The sequence below is a fragment of the Zonotrichia leucophrys genome, chromosome Z, assembly GCF_028769735.1.
Source record: "Zonotrichia leucophrys gambelii isolate GWCS_2022_RI chromosome Z, RI_Zleu_2.0, whole genome shotgun sequence".
Classification (NCBI taxonomy): domain Eukaryota; kingdom Metazoa; phylum Chordata; class Aves; order Passeriformes; family Passerellidae; genus Zonotrichia; species Zonotrichia leucophrys.
Genome location: NC_088200.1, coordinates 64,719,043 through 64,738,565, shown reverse-complemented (window position 1 = coordinate 64,738,565; position 19,523 = coordinate 64,719,043). Strand labels below are relative to the sequence as shown.

Genomic DNA, 19,523 nt, shown 5'->3' with positions numbered 1-19,523 from the left:
CGAGTCCCTTCCGTAGACACCTGCTCGACGTAAGCCCAGTGACGCTCGGCACCAGCCCCAACGTGCCGCCGCCCACAGCGAGCCCCAGACCGACGCGCGGCCGCCCCGCTCCGGGCTGCCCGGCCTCCCTCACGCCTCGCCCGGATTCCCTCACGCCTCGCCCGGCCCCGCCCCTAGCCCCGCCCCCTACGGGGCGGGGCGGCCGTGCGCGTGCCCCGCCCGTGGCGGTGGGCGGGGCGGGGCGGGGAGCGGGGCGCGCCCGCCCGTCCGCCGCGCTCCAGTCCGGGCTTTGTCTCCGCCTCCGCCGGCGGAGCCGCGTCCCGGGGACAGCGGGAGGGCGGCGGGAGACGGAGCGGCAGCGGCGGGAGACAGGGACAGGCAGAGACGCACAGACAGCGGCTCCCACGTCCTCGCCGCGCACAGTCCGATGCCCGGCAGCTCGAGGCGAGCAGCGACTACGCTTTCCTGCCGTGTACCTCCAGCCTCGGAGTTTTCCTGAAGCAGCCGTCACACCGGGAGCACTTCTGGTAGAGAGGGACCAGGAGACCCCGAAATGACTTACCTCCAGAGGCTCGACTGAAGGGGACTTACTGGAGTGGAACCGTAGTGGAATTTGGGTCTGGAGAGGAGTTGCTAACGCTTTTTCTTTTTGCTTATTTTTTTTTTTTTATTCTTCTCTCTGATCACTCCCTTCTTCGTCCATCATTGGAAATGAACAAATTGCGTTTGCAGTTCAGAAAGTAGAAATATTAAATATACCATCCCCTGGGAAGCACACATGTAGTAATGACAAAGGATTGCAAAAGAGAGAGTGGCTCCAGTTTCCCAGAGAGATCCCCTAAAATGGATTACTAAATGGGACACTACATCAGCTAGTTGTCCTCTAGCTGCCCAGATACATGCACCGAAAAGGTACAGTACCCCCCCGTCCGTACCCCTACCTTATGTTTTGGGATTGCTCGGAAGGGGAAGCTCACGGATCGCCCGGCCGGCTCGGAAGGAGCGAGGGTGGTGGTTTGAGGCGGGCTGATTTCTGCCTTCTGTCTCGACATCGTTTGCAGCGCCTAGGGAGGAGGAGAGCCTCCCGCAAGTGTACACGCTGCGCTTGGTGTTGTCACTTTACCGGCATCTCGTGGCTTCATCTTTTTTTTCCCTTTTTTTATTTAACCCCCATATTTTTCTTCCCTTCCCCCCCCCCCGCCCCCGACCCCAATTGCCTAACATGTTATCCTCCCTCCACTAACCCTTGGCGGGCGCTGGGCTGGGGCTCCTCGGCTCCCATCCCCGGGCCCTTTCTGGCGGGGGTCGCGCCCGCCCGAGCACCGCGGGGAGCTGGGCACCGCGGGACGCCGCCGCCGGGGCCGCCGGGCATCGTGCGGGGCTGGGTGCCGGGGTCTTTGTTACAACAACTATGTGTGCGCTCCGTGCAGAGGCGTAACCCCGCCGTCTCTGCCGTTCCCGCGGTGTAACTGGGTCGCGGCCGATGTGTTTCTTTATTGGTTTTTTCCGAGGCTAGCGCTGCTTTTTGGGGGAAGTGGCCGGGAATCGAGGCAACTTCTTCCGCGGAGCAGCCCTAGACGCAGCCGCGGGCTTTGTTCGCGATCGTGGGCTGGGGCCGCGGGCTCACCTCCCCGCCCGCTCCCCACGGACAGTGGCCGCCCTCCCCTCCGCCCCGGCCCCGGTGAAGGTGGGCTGCCGGCCGCCCTCGCTCAGCCCCGCCAAGGGGCCTCTGGGGTAGGGATGCTCCCCGCCCCTTTCTGCCGGGCGCCTCAAGCCTCTTCCCCCGTGGGCCGGCGGCACTGCCGAGCCGCTGCTCCTTGGCCGGGGAGCGCCGGCATACGGGCTGGGCAAGGCCAGACCCCTCCGTGGCCGCCCGGCGGGCGGGAAGCCGTGCGAGGCAGCGCAACTCTTCTCCCTCCGCCCAGCACTCGCCCTGTCGCTCCTTCAGCCCCTCTCCGCCCTCGGGCTCCGGGCCAAATGGGAGAAAAAGAGAAAGTTTTCTTAATGGCGAGTAGCAGGGCTGGCCCTCCAGGAGGGGCTCAGGCTGGCGACGCGGCGCCCCGCAAACGCCGCACGCCGGGCGGACCGCTGGGGCCGGGCGGGGACCGGCAGCGGGGCTCCTTCGTGCTGTGGATGCTGAGGCTGGGAGGAACGCCGAGGAGGCGACAGCATGATGCTGAGGTGAGGAAAGGATGCCGAGCATGGAACAGGATGATGCTGAGCGGAAAGGATGCTGAGGAGGGAAGGGATTTCACTCTGCACGCACACACCCTGTCCCTTCTGTGCGCGGGCAGGGAAGGCTCCCGTGCCTCCGTCCTGCGGGGCGCTGGCACGGGGGGCGGCGGCGGGGGCTCGGGCAGCCCCTGGGGCGGCCGGGGGTCAGCGCCGCCCCTCGCCCCGCCGCCAGGGACGGTGGTGGAAAGTTTGGGTCTCCATCACGCGTGAGGAAAGTACCTGCTTCTTGCGAGGGCCCTTCCTTCGTGCCTGACTGCCGGGCCGTCCAAGGGAGGCGTTCCCGGGGCTGGACCGGACGGCGTGCGCGCAGAGAGCTGGCGGGGAAAGCGGGACTGAGGCTCAGCCCGGTCAGTTGCAGTGGAGATGTCCTTCTGCCTGTCGCCACCGCCTCTGTCCTGCCTGGCTCATCCCGGGGTGAGTCTCAAGGCAGTAACTGCTGGGTTTCCCTTAGACAAATGGCTCTGTCTTTTTCTAGCCTTGGCCGCTTGTTCAGGAGATAATTTGTTCTCCTGTTCCTCTCCCGAGATAATTGCTGCTTTTGAAGTTTGCAAACATGCGCGTTTGTGCCAGTGTCTGTGCAGCACGGATGTTTACCTGCTGCAGAAAATTATTTCACTGATGGAACAGCAGAAGATAAAGGCTTTATTTAGGTCTGTGATAAACTGTAAAACATACTAATTCCTGGCGCTGCAAGCAAGGTGAATGCTTCATTTTCTAAAGGCGCACACAACAGCATGCAGGTGTTGTAAATAACGAAGTGCTAAGGGTCCATAACCATTTTCTGTCACAGGGCTGCACGAAGTTGCTTATTATTTGACATAGATTCTTCTAACTTGTTTTGTATCATCCAGCAACGATATCGTTACTAAGTTGACCTCAAAGATAGTAGCTAAAGGTGTGATTTTCCTCACTGTCTTTGCAACAATTATTTCATGCTTTTGGTGTGCATTCATTAAATTTAAGTGTCATCCAGTAAACCATTCTCATCCAAGTAATCTTTACTTGGTGATTAAATCCTTTGACATCAGGATGACAAAGTCCAGTGCAGTCAGGCTCTTTTGATTTAAAATTCAATTCTCAAAATTCATTGAGATTTTGTAGCTTTCTCTCATGGTAAGATTTATGCAGCTGTTATCATGCTCATACCATTTTTTTCAGATTACAAACACAAAGTGATCTTGCTGTTGTTAGCTTCTCTTTTTTTTTTCTTTAATTTTTTTTTAAATGAGACTGTTCTAGTGTATTGTGAGGAAATTCAGAAGTGCTCCATCAAATCTGTTTCTTCATGGAATTGTTTTGAATATGGTTGAAGGCAAGTGCTACAGTATGATCGGAGAGGTTTGTAGTAGAAGAGTTGCCAAGGTGTTTCACTGTCTAGGGCATTCTTTTATCTCATAGGAGCCTGGTTTTAATATGGTAGCTTCTTATAAGTTACAAGACAGAGAGAACTGACTCTCTCTAAAGCCGAATAATTTCATGTGCATAAAAAAGTTGATTTCCATTCTCCACCACTCTTCACTGGAGAAAATCTCTGGCATTCATGGAAGCTTTGCACAGGAGCAGCACGCCCAGATGAGATTTCTGCCTAAATGCTAAAGAAAATTTTAAATAGTAAGTAATATTGTAATGTGTATTTGCAACATTTGCTTGTCATGTACTAGGCACCAAAGGCTTGAACGCAGGTGAATGCTTTCAGAGACTACAAACAAGGCAGTCACAGATGTTCTGTGTGTTCTCAATTAGTCTACTTGAAAACTGTGTATTCTTGTTTAATGGCAAACCAGCCTTATCAACTGAACTCATACTACTTGAACCAAAAAATATTTGGGCACTGACATCTATGAGGAAGATGGCTAGTTAACATTTCTTCTAGCTGCTTGAAGATGAAAGTGAGTATCAGACATAGTCCCTTTATGTTTGCAAATAGAAGATTGCAGTTACTGGTGTTTAAGACTGAAGAAGGAGGTGGATTGGGCTGAGAATGAAGAGTTGCCTTCATTAAATTTTTGAAAGGAATTAAAAAAAAAAAAAAGAGAAAAAGGGAAAGACAGAGATCAAACTAATGACCTGTGAAAAATCCAGACTAGAATTGTTTGCATTAGAAAGGAAGTAGGTGATTGTGAACTTGCTTGTGCATGTTTTGTGAAGGGAAGGGGAAATTTGTCATCTTGTTTTGAAGAGCCATACATAAATACACATGAAAGGAGCTCACATGGTTTACAGCAGGGGAGACATAAAATGTTTTAGGATTAAATTGACCTGAGCTAATACATGTCTTACATCCAGCTTCTTTGCAAGAGCACATTGTTATACTACTGAAACAAATGTTTTGTGTATAGTACCTGATTCCCATATGCTGTAGCAGAATGCTGAAAACAAACAAGCCAGTAAATCCTGAAATTCTGGAAAACAACATTGAAATTTTATTAGATGCAGCATATGCTAGAGAAGTTGAACTGTACTAAACCAGAAGTTTTCACTATCACTATTTGATACAGATGCTGCAGTACTTGACCTGCTACTATTCATTTATTGATGAAGTAAATCTTTAGCCCTCACCTTTTGCAGTCCCATTCACACAAGTAAGCTTTGCTGACCCAGGAACGCCTTGCCTGCCGGAGTAATTTTCTAAGAGTAAATGAAGTTGCTGAAATATTACTTAAATGTGGACTTTTTTTGTGTTTCAGCCGCAAACTGAAAATACTGCTCTCTGCTGGGAATCAATACTTGTTAAGAACCTGAAGCTATCCTCTGAGTACATTTGGTCTGGACTGATCCTTAATGTTATAAGTCAGACCTAGATCTGTGTGTCATGGAGCAAGTCACATCCAACAAATTGTGACAAGCTTTGTTTGACAGGGCAACAGAAAAATAAGAGTTATAAGTAATGCTTTTTACTGGAGACTATTTTAGAATTTCATATTCATAAATTTTGTGTATCAGGATTATTCTTAGGTGGGCAAGACATTTTGACAGGAAGATAAAGTCCGTAGCACAGAGTCCAACTGCTGATCAACAGCATGCAGTAACCATGAACAGCATTCTAACACAGAAGTAATCAGCTGAGGGAGAGCCTGGACCTGAGCCTGATAGATTTCTATAGGAATATTTTCATTTTTGGCCTGTTGCACCAGTTCTCTGTGTAAGGAACAGCTTAAATGTGCATAGGGTCTGTGGGGGTAAAAGTGCACTACTCCAGTTCAAGCACAAACCTGGCAGAGCAAGAGTCTGTATGCCTCTATTTTCTTTAGTGCTGTGTTACCCATGACCATGGAAATAATTGAGTGTTTACGTTTCTGCAGTGTTAAGAGATCTCTAATTTTCTGTGGTGAGGGTTGCTTTGGTTTTTGGATCTTGATTGCAACATGTCAATATGGCAGCACATGCCCGAGGCATGGCTTTAGGTTTTAAAGGGAAGAGTGCCACCTACTGTGTTATAATTTTAGGTATTGCAGCTCCTGTGTGTCTTGTGGAGTTCCCAAGCTTCTCATTTGCCTATTTTATTCTGGCCTGTGGAAGATGTGAAAGGATTCAAAATTAAATGTAGCATGGGAATGGAGGGAGAGGAAAAACAGAAAATAAGCAAAAAATTAGGGTGTTCTGGAAGTCTTAGGAAGGGCTCATTGAAGGACAGGCTTACATAGAAACATTTGCAGTTTTTGGCATTTCTTATAAAGGCTGCTATTGCTGGAAACAGGGAAGGGGGTAAGAGAGATCTATGCTTCCCCCCCATAAAATAAAAATGTTCTCAGCTTTCATGCACCGGAAGAACATAAATGAAGCTATCAGGTTTACGACCTTTGAAATCTCAAGTTTAACTCTGGCTATAGTTTAATTTTAAAAAAGTAGAATTTACTTAAAAAGACAAAACAAAAAAAAAAAAAACCACCACCACCAACAACAAACAGATTTCAGAAAAGGAGGAATACAAGAAAAACCGTGAAAGAATCCTCCCGTAATTTGCTGAAAAATCTCATGAAGTCTTTCCTACTATAGAACTGTTGTTATTTATCAGCCCAAAGGAGAGCCGTAATAATGCTTGATGTGAATTCAAAGTCATTTTTGTATGAAAGAAAATTTTCCCCAAGCCCCAGAGTGTTTCTTTAGTGACTGAAATAGAGATGTAAAATAAAGCAGATAAACCAGCTATTAACAGAACTGCCAGTTGCTGTATCTCAAGAGTGAAGACATATGGTAAATTCACTACATTCAGTGATGACCTTTCCTTTAAAAATATCGTTAATAATAGGCACTTCTATGTAAAGTATTTATATAACATACTTGAAATTCATGTATCATGGACTACTCTGTGCCATTTTTGCTAGTGGCAGGTTTTTGGTTTGTTTTGGAGTTTTTTTTAGCTACTGACAAAATTGCTACTGAGGAGCTTTCCACAGCGGTACACTTGTGCAGTATGCCTGCAGTTCTGAAGTGAGAGTTTCCAGGGGCAGGTGCACAGCGTTGCTGCGCCACTCTAACAGGACAGCATGGGCCCTGTCTTCAGGATGGGAAGCCTTTGGCATCATCTCCCTCATCCTTCCCAGGCAGAGCCATGCCTTGACTGAAGAATTACACCCTTTCCATGAAGCAGGCAAAAAACCCCCCATCCCTATGTTTTTGTGATTTCTGTAACCCATTGTCTTCAGTGAAAACTTAGAGCTTATAAAAGTGGAAAAAAAGCCCCAATAGTTTTGTTATGCCCTTTCATATCAGTCTGAGAATATCTAGTTGGATGAAGACTTTTCTACCAGTACTTTTACTGGTGATAATAGCAGAAGTTTCATTATGTGCTTAAAAAGAAAAGGTATTCCTAATGGTCATTGATTTTGTAATGACCCTGATAGACCCAGCGACCTTCTAACAGTGAAAATGTGTGGACTATATAATAGCTATGGTTAGGCGTTCCAGTTCAGCAGATAGAAAAAATACTCTCCCATAGGAATTCCCAACACAATGGGAAAAACCGCATCCAACTATATTCTTTATTGCAGCAAACATTATCTCTACTTTCCTGTCTATGTCTGCTCAGTTTCACTTAGATGTTCTATATATTGAATATTCTTCATATGGCTTTTGTACTTGAATAGAAAATTTCATATGTTGCTTCCTTCACCATTGTTCATGAACATTTATCCATTACTTGCTCTTGAGGCAGCCATTCATTGAAATGTAAATGAGATTTTGAACAGTTTATAGTTCCATAGGGGTTTTTGTTTGGGTTTTTTTTTGTGGGTTTTTCTCATTTTTCTGCAGAAAAAAACTGTGATTTTGTTGATGCCTTTCAAAATCTACTTTTTATTGGTAGATTGAGATGGATTCTATGCTAATTCCTACTGCATTCCTGAATTATGGCCTAGCAAGGCACTGTCGCTGGGATCTTCATCTATTAATCATGGAGGCTGCTTTCTTATTCGGTTGCCATAGTTTCAGTGCCTCAGATAGTGTTGGGGTGCCTTGGGAAAGGCTTACGATGCATTCGGACTTGCAAGCCTTGCAGTTATTTTGGCAGTAGGAGAGCTCGGATGGATCAAGAGAGCAGCATCCAACATTAGTCAGAGTTGGATTAAAGGTGGAAACTTCTGGATATGTCTCTCTGGACCTTGTTATGTGAATGTCCAACTGATACTAGCTCCCAAGATTTGCTTTTTGTTTTGTCTTGATGGTAAAGTCGCACACTTCAGAGACTAATAGCTAGAACAAAAAAGGCTTTTCATTAGTTTTTCTGATAAATGGTTGGGTAAATTAAGGCATTTAGGATTCCCTAAGCAATCCAGGTAATTTCTTTTACGTTCCCTTTTAACCTAGCTACATACAGTATTATACCATGTTTGAGACTGAGTTAATGTTTATTGCTACTTTAAATTTAATAAGACAATAAGAACCTTTTTGTTAGCTGCAGAGCAGCTTTCATTACCAAGTAGAAAAGAGGAAATTAACTTTTTTCAGACAGAACTAAAGCTCTTTCAGTGCTGTGTTGGCATTGGTAGTATTTTTTCAACGATGTTTCAATATTTGTTCATAAACTCAGCATTAAAACATACAAGCTTTCAGAAATATAGAACTGTGAGATGTTAGAAATAGCTCTTTTGATGAGTGAGAAAAATGGTAAAGTAGGAAATATGTCTAACAGAAAAGTAGCTGAAAGACTAACTATCTTCTGTTTACAACAACAAAAAACCAGTCTTGACTAATCAAATCAAAGTACAATATCAAAACTATGTACAGTTGAGATTAAAGAATTCCGTATAATTTGAATTAATCAGAAAAACAGCAACTTTTTTGCTTTCATATGGTTAGTTTGCACTAAAAAATTAGTTCTAAATCCTCAGCTTGGGACTTTACAACCCAGTCTTGTCAATTTTTCAGGCGAGATCAACAAGCAGATTGAGAACATGAGCCTGTTACATGTAATCCTCAGGAGCCCTATGAATTGAACTAATGAAGTCCAAAAATTTGACATTAATTTTAAATTTCATTTGTTGGTAGATGAACACAAAATCTGTATTTGGAATTTTATATTTTCACATAAAATGGAATCTTCTGGTCTATAATCTTCCAGATCTGTGTTGAATACACATATTTTGTGTAAAATTAATCCCAGTCTTTTTCCTGATAAACTCAGAATGCGCATGTGTCTGTTAGACTGACAGAATGTTACGCCTCCGTCATTTTTTATTTCCCTTTGAAAGGAAGGTAGCAATTGTAATAGTGAGGAAGTATCTTGGGTCAAAACTGTAGATGTACAAATTCTGTTGTGCTTTTTTTCCTCAGACTTTATTGTATTCCATTTAGTTTGAGGTTGGGTATAGGATCCCGCTGCACAGAGATTTAATTAAGCAGTTCTGTAAGGAACATTTGTACCTTCTTTAACAATGGTGGTTGTTTTTTTTTTTCTTCCTTGCTATTTATTTTTTGCTTTCAAGAAACAGAGAAGTGAGTGATAAGTCAATACTCAGTATAAAGAGCCTGTCTGTTGGAGGGTAAAAATGCATTTCTACTCAGCACCTATCAACAAGCCCTTACACCATTTAGACTTCAGTACAAAACTACAGAATTATTTAGGTTGGAAAGGTCTTTGAAGATCATGGAGTCCAACCCTTAATCTAACACTGCTGAGTCCACTACTAAACCATGTACCTAAAGCCTACATCTATACACATCTTTTATATACCTCTGTGTATCTTTTAAATACCTGAGCTGGTGACTCAGACACTTCACTGGGAGTATTTTCCTTTCAGTTTGCTTATGGTTGATAATAAATATTCTTCTGCATCCCCAAAAAGATGAATTTTAGCACCAAATATACTAATCTTATCAAGAAAAGAAAACAATAATTCCTATGAAAGTAATTGTTGTGGTTTTGTCTTTTAAGCGATGTCACAGCATTTGCTTTGCAAATCTCATATTCGCACAATAGCATCTTGAGCTACCTGAATGTTCCTGGGAGGCTGGTGCTTGTCTTGGGCCGAGTGCTCATGAGCAAACCGAGGAGAGGGAACTGTCCCTGTTCAGCCTCAGAGCTGGAGAGAGCGGATGGGGAGGAGTGCTCGGAGGGCAGCTGGAGCTCTGGGTTTGTGTGGGAATTCTGCCTCAACACACCACGGCAAGGAAAAGGAAGGGATGGCACGCCTTTCCCGACAGATGCTCCACACGTGGGGCACAGCCTGGTGTCATTGCCTGTGGGCAAGGGTCCCACAGGATTATCTTCCTTGAGTGGTACTTCACACCGTGAACATGGCGAAGTGCAGCCTCGTATTTGAGTAAAAAATGCCGTTTTATTATAGAGAGGATTAGAGGCTGTTCAACTGCTACCTTGAACTTTCGGTCATAGTCTTTATATTACTGGCTTTTCATCAGAGCTCCCTAATGAAAGAGGGGCATCGTGCATTAAAATCAACTTTTGAATTTAATTTTCTGTATGAACAGAACTTGGTACTATGTGTATAAACTTCTAATGGCATTCAACCCATTCCACTTCTGAATAATTTGTACTCATTAATTACAAATGCACGGCTTTTGCAATTACAACTTACTGATCCAAACCATATTAAATCAGAAATGATCACAGTTAAATTGATTTTTTTAAAATTTCCTGTACTCTGTTATATGAGGATGATTATGTAACATCTTGTAAGAACTGAGTCCCTGCAGTAGAACTTTGTTTTCTAGAAATACATTGTTAAGAATTTTTGTTTTGGGGTTTGATTTGTTTGTTTTTGGGAAGAAATTCAAGTGGAGAGTTATATGAGGTTTTTTGGAGAAGTAAGAAGACAAACTTTAAAGTAGTGGTGCTTTAGGATGCCTTTTTTTTTCATTCAGTGAAATTATTCTTTATTTGGAATAGGAATCTGTTTTTCTTTAAAAAGAAATTAAGAACTAAATCCTTAAAGATCTGCTCTGGGAAAAGGAAAGATTTTTGCATGAGCTACTACAGTTCTTCATTATTATCTGCAAGGTGTTTCCTTTTAATTCTGTTGTAGGGAAGTTCATCATGTTCAGAAACTGATTAATTATATCACGAGATGCGTATATTTCAGGGTGGTGTCGTCTTTTTTGCTTTATCCTGTTCTGTGCGTAAGACCTAGACATGCTGCCAGAACACTTCCTTTCCCAAGATAAAAAAAAAAAAAAAAAAAAAAAGAGATCCTGTTCTCGTTCAACAACACATGTAGTCCAAAAGGCAAATTTAGCCAACATTGAGCTAATGGCCTGAAGGTGTGGGATGAAGGCTGGTGACTGGATGATTGTGAGAAAAATGCAGTTTTGATTTCTCAAAACATTATTAAGAGTACTACTTACCTGTGTTAAAATGACTATCAGAAAAAAACTTTGAAAATATGAGACAACTTCTACATTGGAGGAAGTTCTCTGACACATTAATTTTATTTCCTTTTCAATGGGCCTTTTACCATTGTAACTATTTGTTTTTGTTTGTGTTCACCTTTGTCATAATCTCTCTTGTGTAGCTGAAATCCTGGCGATAGCATCATTTGCCAAAAAAATAAAAGGAAAAACCAAAAAAAAAACCACAAAAAGACCCCTAAAGAAATAACACACAACTCAAGTGTTGTTTATGTGAGAGAGGCAATTCAGCCAGGTCCTTCCAGATATCATGTTGATATGATTAAATGCTGTTGATGTTCTGCAAAGGGATGGAAAGTGTAGACTATATCATGCCTGCTGATGTTTGAAGTGGTCTGTAATAACACTTTCATTGAATTACTTTCAATGGCAAATCAATTCATTATAATTTTTAATTTTTTTTCCATAAATGGTCAGTAATCTTTTTTAGATGGAAGCAGATAAAAGAATTCATTGTTGTCATAGGCAAAGAACTTAAGGAACTTTTCAAAACCTAGAACATCTACACAGATGCTTAACTACCTCATTTTTAGAAGGACAACTCCTCACCTCCTCCTTTGTGCCAGGCTCCAAATATCAAACTATCTACTCAAACGAGTGCCCCTAGTTTAGATGGACATGTCATCAGAATCAATTGCATTGCTTGTGTGTATAAATGAAGAAGAGCTGTGTGGAGACAAGAAAATACAGGTCAGCAGGATCTAACTTCTGGTTTGTTGGCATCAAACAGAAAATTTGATTGAGGGCACAGTTTTGCTTCAGATTGCATCTCCATGCTTATTTTATTAGGCATGGAGTTTGTCTAGAAGAGCTAACCTCTGATTTGTTAGTATTGGTGGCATAAATCTTTCTGACTTCATTAGGAGTCATTAATTGGTGATTTTTTTAAAGAACTTAAGTCACAAGCTCAAAATACAAATAACAATTAAAAATATCAAAACAATCAAGAAGGCATGGGACTGCAATGGATCTGTAAATTGAATTAGCATTTTAGCTTCAAAGATTCAAGTACTGGAAATTTTTCAACAGCAAAGCAGAGAATGTGTTAGTAGGGGGGCTGGTGTGCTACTTTGCTGCTGCACCGCCTGCTTCTAGATAGTCGTCGTATGACAGCCTGCTCTAACAACTACCCACATTTAAATAGCAGGGTTGTGTAAGAACGAACACAACACATTTACCGAAATACATTTATGGTGGGGAGAGCCTTAAATATTCCAGCGGGTGGAATACACTGAGAGAGAATGTGCCGCATTTTCATTAGACTGCGCGTCAAATCTTGGAAAGAAGGCGCAGTAACTTTGCTTCCTGTTACAGAGCGGCCCTGTAAATTGCCGCAGGTTTCAAGGGAATAAGAGCATTCCCTTTTTGACACAGTTTTTAACGCAGGGGTACGGCTGTAACTGATGGTGTGATGGCTGGAGGAGCCGGCGGAGAGCTCGGTCACACACGTTGTGACGCTGGGTGGGAGAGGCGCTTGTCGGCTTGCCCAAGTTCGCCGGGAGCCCGCTCGGCGCTGTCTGCGGGCGCTTTCCTCCGCATGCCGCCTGCCCTCTTGTGTCTGAACAGCTCCGTGCAGGCTCCGCGGGCGGCCGGGGGACTCCGGGAGGGAACGGCCGAGAAGGCGCCGGGGGAGCGGCGATGGACGCGGGCCGCGCTCTGCAAGGCGCTCCCTTTGCTCTGTGTGTTTGTGTGTTTATGTGTTTATGTGTGTGTGTGTGTGTGTGTGCGCGGTCCTGCTGCTTCCTCTGCAGCGTGAAAAGCAGAATCGCCTTCTGCTTTCCTTCTGTATACAGAGGCAGGAACGCCAGAAAGTGGGTTAGCCAAACTGATGTGCAAAGAAGCTCTAGGAGTGAATCTGAAGCCTCTGATGGGTAGAGGCTGTAATGCATATGATTAAAGTGAAACATGCTGCCTACACAGAGAATCGCTAACAAGATTCTTTCACAGCTTTCATGTCTCAGCCCCGCTTTTACAGAAAATAAATTCATGTTTGTTTCAGTGGGTGTGCCGTTTTGCTCAGCCCTACAGGATAGATAAGACGCTCAAATAAATGCAACCAGTTGAACACAAAATAATGCAATTTGCACTGAGTAGAACAAGGGCTGTGCTTATAAGCAAAACAGTGCCCCAGATTAACATTTGCTTGGTTTATCTCGAGTGTCTTTTCTCTTAGTGCTTTATTGTTCAGTACTAATAGGGAAGGGAGGCTAAAAGCACAGATTAAGTTAAGGCAAATTAGTTGGGGGCAAGGAGGAGAGGAGAGGAGAGAGGAGAGATTTCATGTCATTTAAACATATTTTTTTGTCTCCTCTTGAAACAGAAGCATAGATATTGCTGCAAGCCATTTAGTAGTTTCTGGCAGTAATTCTACCACATCCTCTTGTTCATATAAAGTATATTTTCTGTAGCTTGAAAGAGTATTTAAATACTCTCTCATGTTTAAAGAGCTTCCAGAATTATCTGAAGTCTTTGCAAGATGCAGAAAAATAGACTTGCAGCAGCTGCATATTGTTACAGTATTTAGAAAAAAAAATAAAGAAGCCATAATTCAAGTAATTATTTTAAAAGCAGTTCTAAAAACAGCTAAAAATGGGCTTGACCCATAAAACAAGGGTACCTTTAACTTTCAATTGTCCAATAATTTTTTAATTATTATTATTTTCTTGATTATTCTATTATTGTGCATTTATATAAGAAATTTTGCCTCATGTCAGTCTCATGTAAACTCAGGGGTTATTTCAAATAATTTCATTGTGTCTTCCTTGATACATAACATCTTTAAGTCTTCATTTTCTTAACAATAGTCATTATGGATCCAGGGAGGATAAAAATGTGGATTTTGAAAAGTTTTTTATGTAGACATCCAAGAGTTACTTATGCATTAAGGACTCAAGCCCAGGTGTTCAAGTCTTAACAAAAAAGGAGGTTAGCATGTTCTGGGGTTTTGTTTGTTTACTTGCTTGGTTGTTTTTTACTTCAAAGGAAAATACACATAGAAAAGGTTTTGTGTTTGGACTAATTGGGTCCCCAGGCCTGCTGACCTCTTCAGGTCCCCACTGGCTGAGAAATCAGCAGAAGGACACAGCTGGCTGATCAAGATGCCTATGGTCACATACATTGATTTTAGGCTTTGAACCTCTGTGTGTTGTGCCCCTCCCCGAATCCATTTTGCCAGGGTACTGTGGATTTGTATCTGGGGAAAGCCTTTCAGAAACGTGGTGTGTTTGTACTTGCACCCTGCAATTGCTCTATGGACAGCTGCTTGCTTCTGACCTGAGTTCACAACATTGTTCACTGCTCAACTCACACCTCAAGCCCTAGATTTGCACACCCGCAGGTGTTGGTTGGAGAGGACAGATGCTGTCAAGCAGCTGGCATTGTGTGTAGAAGGAAGGAATGTGTTGACAAAGAAAGCTCTTAGTTCTTCAGCCTCATCTGAGCAGGTCTCACTTTTAAAAAAAATAGCTAGTTTTTCATGTTTCAATATGTCATGACTAAAATGTCTGGAGACATTTTACAGATACAGCTCAAATGTATACACAAACAAAACAGATTTGCCAAATGAATCATAAAATACTCTAGCTTTCCCTTCCTGAGTACATCATGAAGATGTTGCGTGGGAAATCCATTGGTGATGCATGGAAATTTATCTGCAACTTAGATATTTCCCGATATCTTTACTCACACTTGTTACCTGATGATAAACCAAACTTTGTATTTGTTTATTTAGATGTCTACTTTGTGCAGGCTCATAACTTCAGGTCTGAAGAAGGCAAGTCCACAAACCACAAACTCAAGCCATCTGCCCCAAGGCCATCTAAATATTCACTGAATAGCCTGGAAAGCAGGGAGGCTGGAGAGTGTGTTGGATTTTGGGGACAGCAAACACAACTGATGAAGAATGTGTTGTAGCCCCAGTCACCCTTCTGAGTGTGGTGCATCAGCAGCCCTGGCTCTGTGGGCAGCACGCTGCCAGCTCCAGCTCAGGTCTCACTGATTCCGACAAGGAAAAGCGCTTCCTGCAGCAATGTGATGAAACCAGCTGGAATGAAACACAAGTGCCACTGAGTGATAAGGTGGCTCGTACTAACTAGTTAGACTGATTCTCTTTTAAGAAATAAGTGGGATGGTTAGTGAAATTTTATAATACACTCATGATGGAAACTGTGATCTCCTAAGCGTATACAGAGTATTTCCAATCAACATCAACAGGTGAAACTGAGTGAAACAGAGTCAATGTCTTTGGGCACGTTGTTGACATAAAAAACACTAGGACATCTGAGAGTCGCTCACATCATTCAGCTTAAAACTTCATTTCAACTTTATCTTATACTGTGAGATACAAAAAGATGAAACTTATTTCTGGAACCTACCGGTCTAAATGGAAAACTAAGGACAAAACGTCTCCCTTAACTGCAGGAAAAATTCTCACTTTTTATCAGTTCAAATGAAGCTCTTTCCTGGAACTGAATGCATTATGCCTAATGCATATTCTCAGCCTTAACTCAGCAGGCAAAAGATGACAAGCTGTGTTGTCCTGCTTAAGGATATATCGGAGGAGAATAAGTAATAGAGAATTTATCTACTTCAATATTTGTGGTGTCTTTGAAGTGCTAATAATATTTGTAAAAGTTTATATGTCAGGTTAACGCCTGCTCTATGAGCTTGCAAGAGATTGCAAGCAATGAATAATTTGCAGATTTATTTTTTTTCTCCATATTAAAACCACTAAGATGGTCCCACTTGAGGTGTCACTTTAACTTGATCACTTTTTTTTTTAACTGAATATTCAGTCAAAGTATTTTAATAATGAGAAGTTGTTTCTGACAGATGCTTCCAGTGAATTAAATTGAAGTTAAATTTATGGAGTCATATCAGTGCTTTTGTTATGTGTAACCTCTCAAAAACATTATCTTTGAAAAAATTACATAAAGACTAAGTCAACAAGAAACCAAAAACCTTGAAACTATGAGTGGATGCAGCTGTGCTACCATACTACTCTTGCTAGCTCCCAGCTTTTCCCATGAGTGATGGGACAAACACAGATGTTTGAGTAATTTTTAAGGAAAAAATTATTATAGGAGGCAAGGAAAGTAGCTGTAATGTCAAAGGTGAGAAGAGGAAGATTTCTCAAAGGAGATTGTAAGGGAATAGGTGTAGGTATATGGTTAGACTGGTACAGAGGAACAGCTGAAGTGCCAGGGGAGAGGAGGGCAGGGTGAAAATGCTCTCTGCCTTACAAAACAGCAGTATGCTGTGGGATGACTCCTTTCTGATGAGCTGTCATCATCTAAAGTGTATAGGATGCTTGGAGTGAAAAAAACAGATGGCATACGGGAGATGAAGTGGAATCATTTGTCTCTTTGCCTGATTTCTCTACCCCTCACATAGAATTTGGTAGGTGGGGGAGAAAAAATGTCCGGATGTGATTCTTCTCCATCCCCACTTCTCCATCCCCCCTTGCTCTCAGAAATCTCACGAGACTCCCAACTTCTCTCACAACCTATTAGTAAAGAAAGTTTCCATCACTGCCAAAGATTTTGAGAGATTGGCTTGGAGAAGTGTTGCTTTCTGTGAGGAAAAGAGGTTGACACAGAGGAATGCAGAGGTAGACATTAAAAACAAGGACAGTAAGCAATTTAGTTGTACTAAGTCTTGGGCAAAGAGGTGGAAGGAGGCTTCAGAATTTGTGTGTTTCAAGGGAAGTAGCTAATGGGCTGTGTGATCTTCTTGCCAGGCCTGTGGTGAGCTGACATGTTTCAGCCATGAGGAAAGGGCATTGGCATCACCCGTTGCAGCTGGCTGGTCAGCTGCCTGGAACAAGTTCATGGCTTTTGGCCAGTTTCCACTGAACTAGTAAAGCCGCCTTTAAAAAAACCTCTGCACCTGGCACTTTTCAGGAAAATAGTTGGTAGACTTATTGGAGAAGAAGGCTGGCGAACACAGGCATTAAATGCCCTAAAAGTTGGATTTTGGTATATTGTATCTTTTTAAAAAAATAGGAGCATGTGTTTTTTAAAAGAGAGGATTTGTGGATGGGGAAGGGAAGGGGAGAAGCTGGTGACTCTGGAAGCAGGCAGACTCCAGGTCTCTGCTGGATCCAAAATTCTTGCCAAGATGAGCAGGGCTTGTCTTTGTACAGACAGCCAGCACAGGGCTGATCTTTGCAGTGTGGGAAGAGTAACGTGGATGCAAGGACCATCCCTTTGCGAAGTGACTGTGACACTGTGGCTGTAACTGCAGATGTGTCAGGAGCCATGTGAAGTTCAAAGCCCCTTTTCCAGCTCCAGACCTGGATGCCTACAGAGGGGAAACCTGCTGAGCAAGCCACTCCAGAGCACACCAGGAGTGTGTTATACTGGCTGGGTAGTACCAGGAGGCAGGGCAGGATGTGTAGTGACTCTGCCTGTGTCGTGACGAACGTGAGCAATCTGGTGTTTGTCACAGGTCTTAAAACTAAAACTGAGCATAAATAAAGAACCCTACCACAAGTGAGCAGGGTTTTTATAGTGGTTTCCAGGAATGAAATCAAACCTAAATGCAAGGGAAATATTCTCTGCCATATTCAAAGTTTGTGTACAGAATGTTTCAAATAAATGCTCTGTAAAAATTATTTAATTCTGCTGTGATTATGAACTTGCACAAACATGCTGTTTCACATTACTCCCTTAAATAAATTTGATTAGTAACAGCTGTGACTACATAAGTACCCCAAATTTTATTTTCTCAATAGAAAAGGGTTGAAGAAATCCTCAAATTATTGGAAATTAAGATTTTGTTGGTATTTTAAGCTAAGATATCTTCAACAACAACAACCATCAATAATAACATGAACATGCTCCTTGGAGGGGCTGCAATTAACTGCCTTTAGTTCAGACAAATAGTTTTTTCAGTTCCTGGAGCACTCTGTGAGTATTAGCTACTTTGTGCTGAGCAAGTACTAAAATCTAACCAAATAATAAATGGTGCTGCTCAGTGACAGGCTGTTTGACCCAGAAGCAGGCTGCTGAGGCTGCGTTGTGAGCTCTTCCCTTTCACCACGCAGACTAGGTGCAGACAGTCATCCCCTCCTACACACACGGGTATTGCATATGTTTTCTGATGGTAATGTTTGTTTACCACTTGTGACTGTGTTGGTTTAGGCACCGTGCAGGGCTCTGTGGGACAAGGCAGCGTCCGCACGCTGCAGACAAGGGCTGTCCTTCTCACCCATTCCCCCTGCACACAGAAAATGTTCCCAGCTGGTGGAGCAGGGATGTGCTCTGCCACCCGTGCTCTGTGCCCCCCAAAGATGCCAAATCTCACTTCCCATCACGGTGTGCTGCAGAGTTACACCTGCATTAGAGGACAGGCATCCCTGTACCCAGCGCTGCCATGTGCTGCTGCCGGCACTGGCTGGCTTTCTGCATGTGTGACTGCAACCCACTTCTCTGCAGTCCTTGATGTCAGCAAGGGCTGCAGGCAAACTCTCCTGTACAGCTCTTCTGCTAATGAGCTGGTCTGCTAATTAAATAGAAAGGCATATTTGGCAGTGTCTTTGATATTTATTCTCAGTATGGCCCTTTTGACTTGTTTAGGATTTCACGGTGGTCTTGAGGGAAAAGATATGGTAAGCAATTGCTGAGTTTGTATTATGTTTTATCAACATTGAAATAAAATTTGTGAAATACTGTTTTGTTCCTTCTAAGCCAGATAATGCAATATCACTTTTAAAAAAATTAAGAAGGGGGGAAAAAAGTAAAGATAAAGCTTAACCCAGACCACATTCAGAATTCAGAAGAATTTTTTAAAAAGTCATGTGGGAAGGGCCTTTTTTAATGTTTTTGTGTATGCCATATGTGCTCAGTGATGTCCGTGATTAATGACAGTCAGAAGTTAAATAGCATTTATTACACACTTTTGACCACCTTACATGTACTTGCTAATTCTTCTTCTAGATTACTTTTGACTATTTCAGCCTTTTTGAACAGCTTTAGGCAGATGGCATTTTCTTACAAGGAGAAAAAACATCAAACAAACAAACAAACAGCCCACTCTGGGATAGGAAGATTGACTTTTTACAAATGAAAACTCAGCAAATGAAGAGTGTCCCATCCGGATGTACATTTGCCAAGGGTAAAACACATTTTTTTGCTGAGGCAGGAAATAGGTTTAAAGCTGAGATCCTCTGATCTGGTAGGTTGAGAGGCAGATGGCTGGACCCCCAGGTGATTTGTATCTGCTCACTCACTGCTCCCTATCAAGCACAGTGCTCTGCAGTATGCAGCGACAGAGATTTCCATTCCTCCAAGGAGAAACGTGCTGTTTGCCTCCTAGCCATGTGACTTACAGAAGTACCAGAAGTATAGCATTAATGTGCTTAAAAGAACCCCCAGACTGGGTCATTTTGAGGCTTAGAATTTTTAATTAGTTACAGATTTTTCCTT

At 43.0% G+C, this 19,523-nt stretch overlaps 1 protein-coding gene across 5 annotated transcripts in view; it reads left to right on the top strand.

The window, feature by feature from the left end:
• Positions 1 to 266: 266 nt before the first annotated feature.
• SEMA6A (semaphorin 6A) overlaps positions 267 to 19,523 on the top strand; it is a 106,761-nt gene continuing 87,504 nt past the window's right edge. For 2 of the 5 annotated variants that reach the window (XM_064735103.1, XM_064735100.1), the window contains exon 1: positions 267 to 912. The gene's annotated coding sequence lies outside the window, so the exon portion shown is untranslated. Of the gene's footprint in view, positions 913 to 2,375; positions 2,650 to 19,523 lie in introns of those variants that run through there. The other 3 variants (XM_064735105.1, XM_064735104.1, XM_064735102.1) reach the window with 3 other exon arrangements.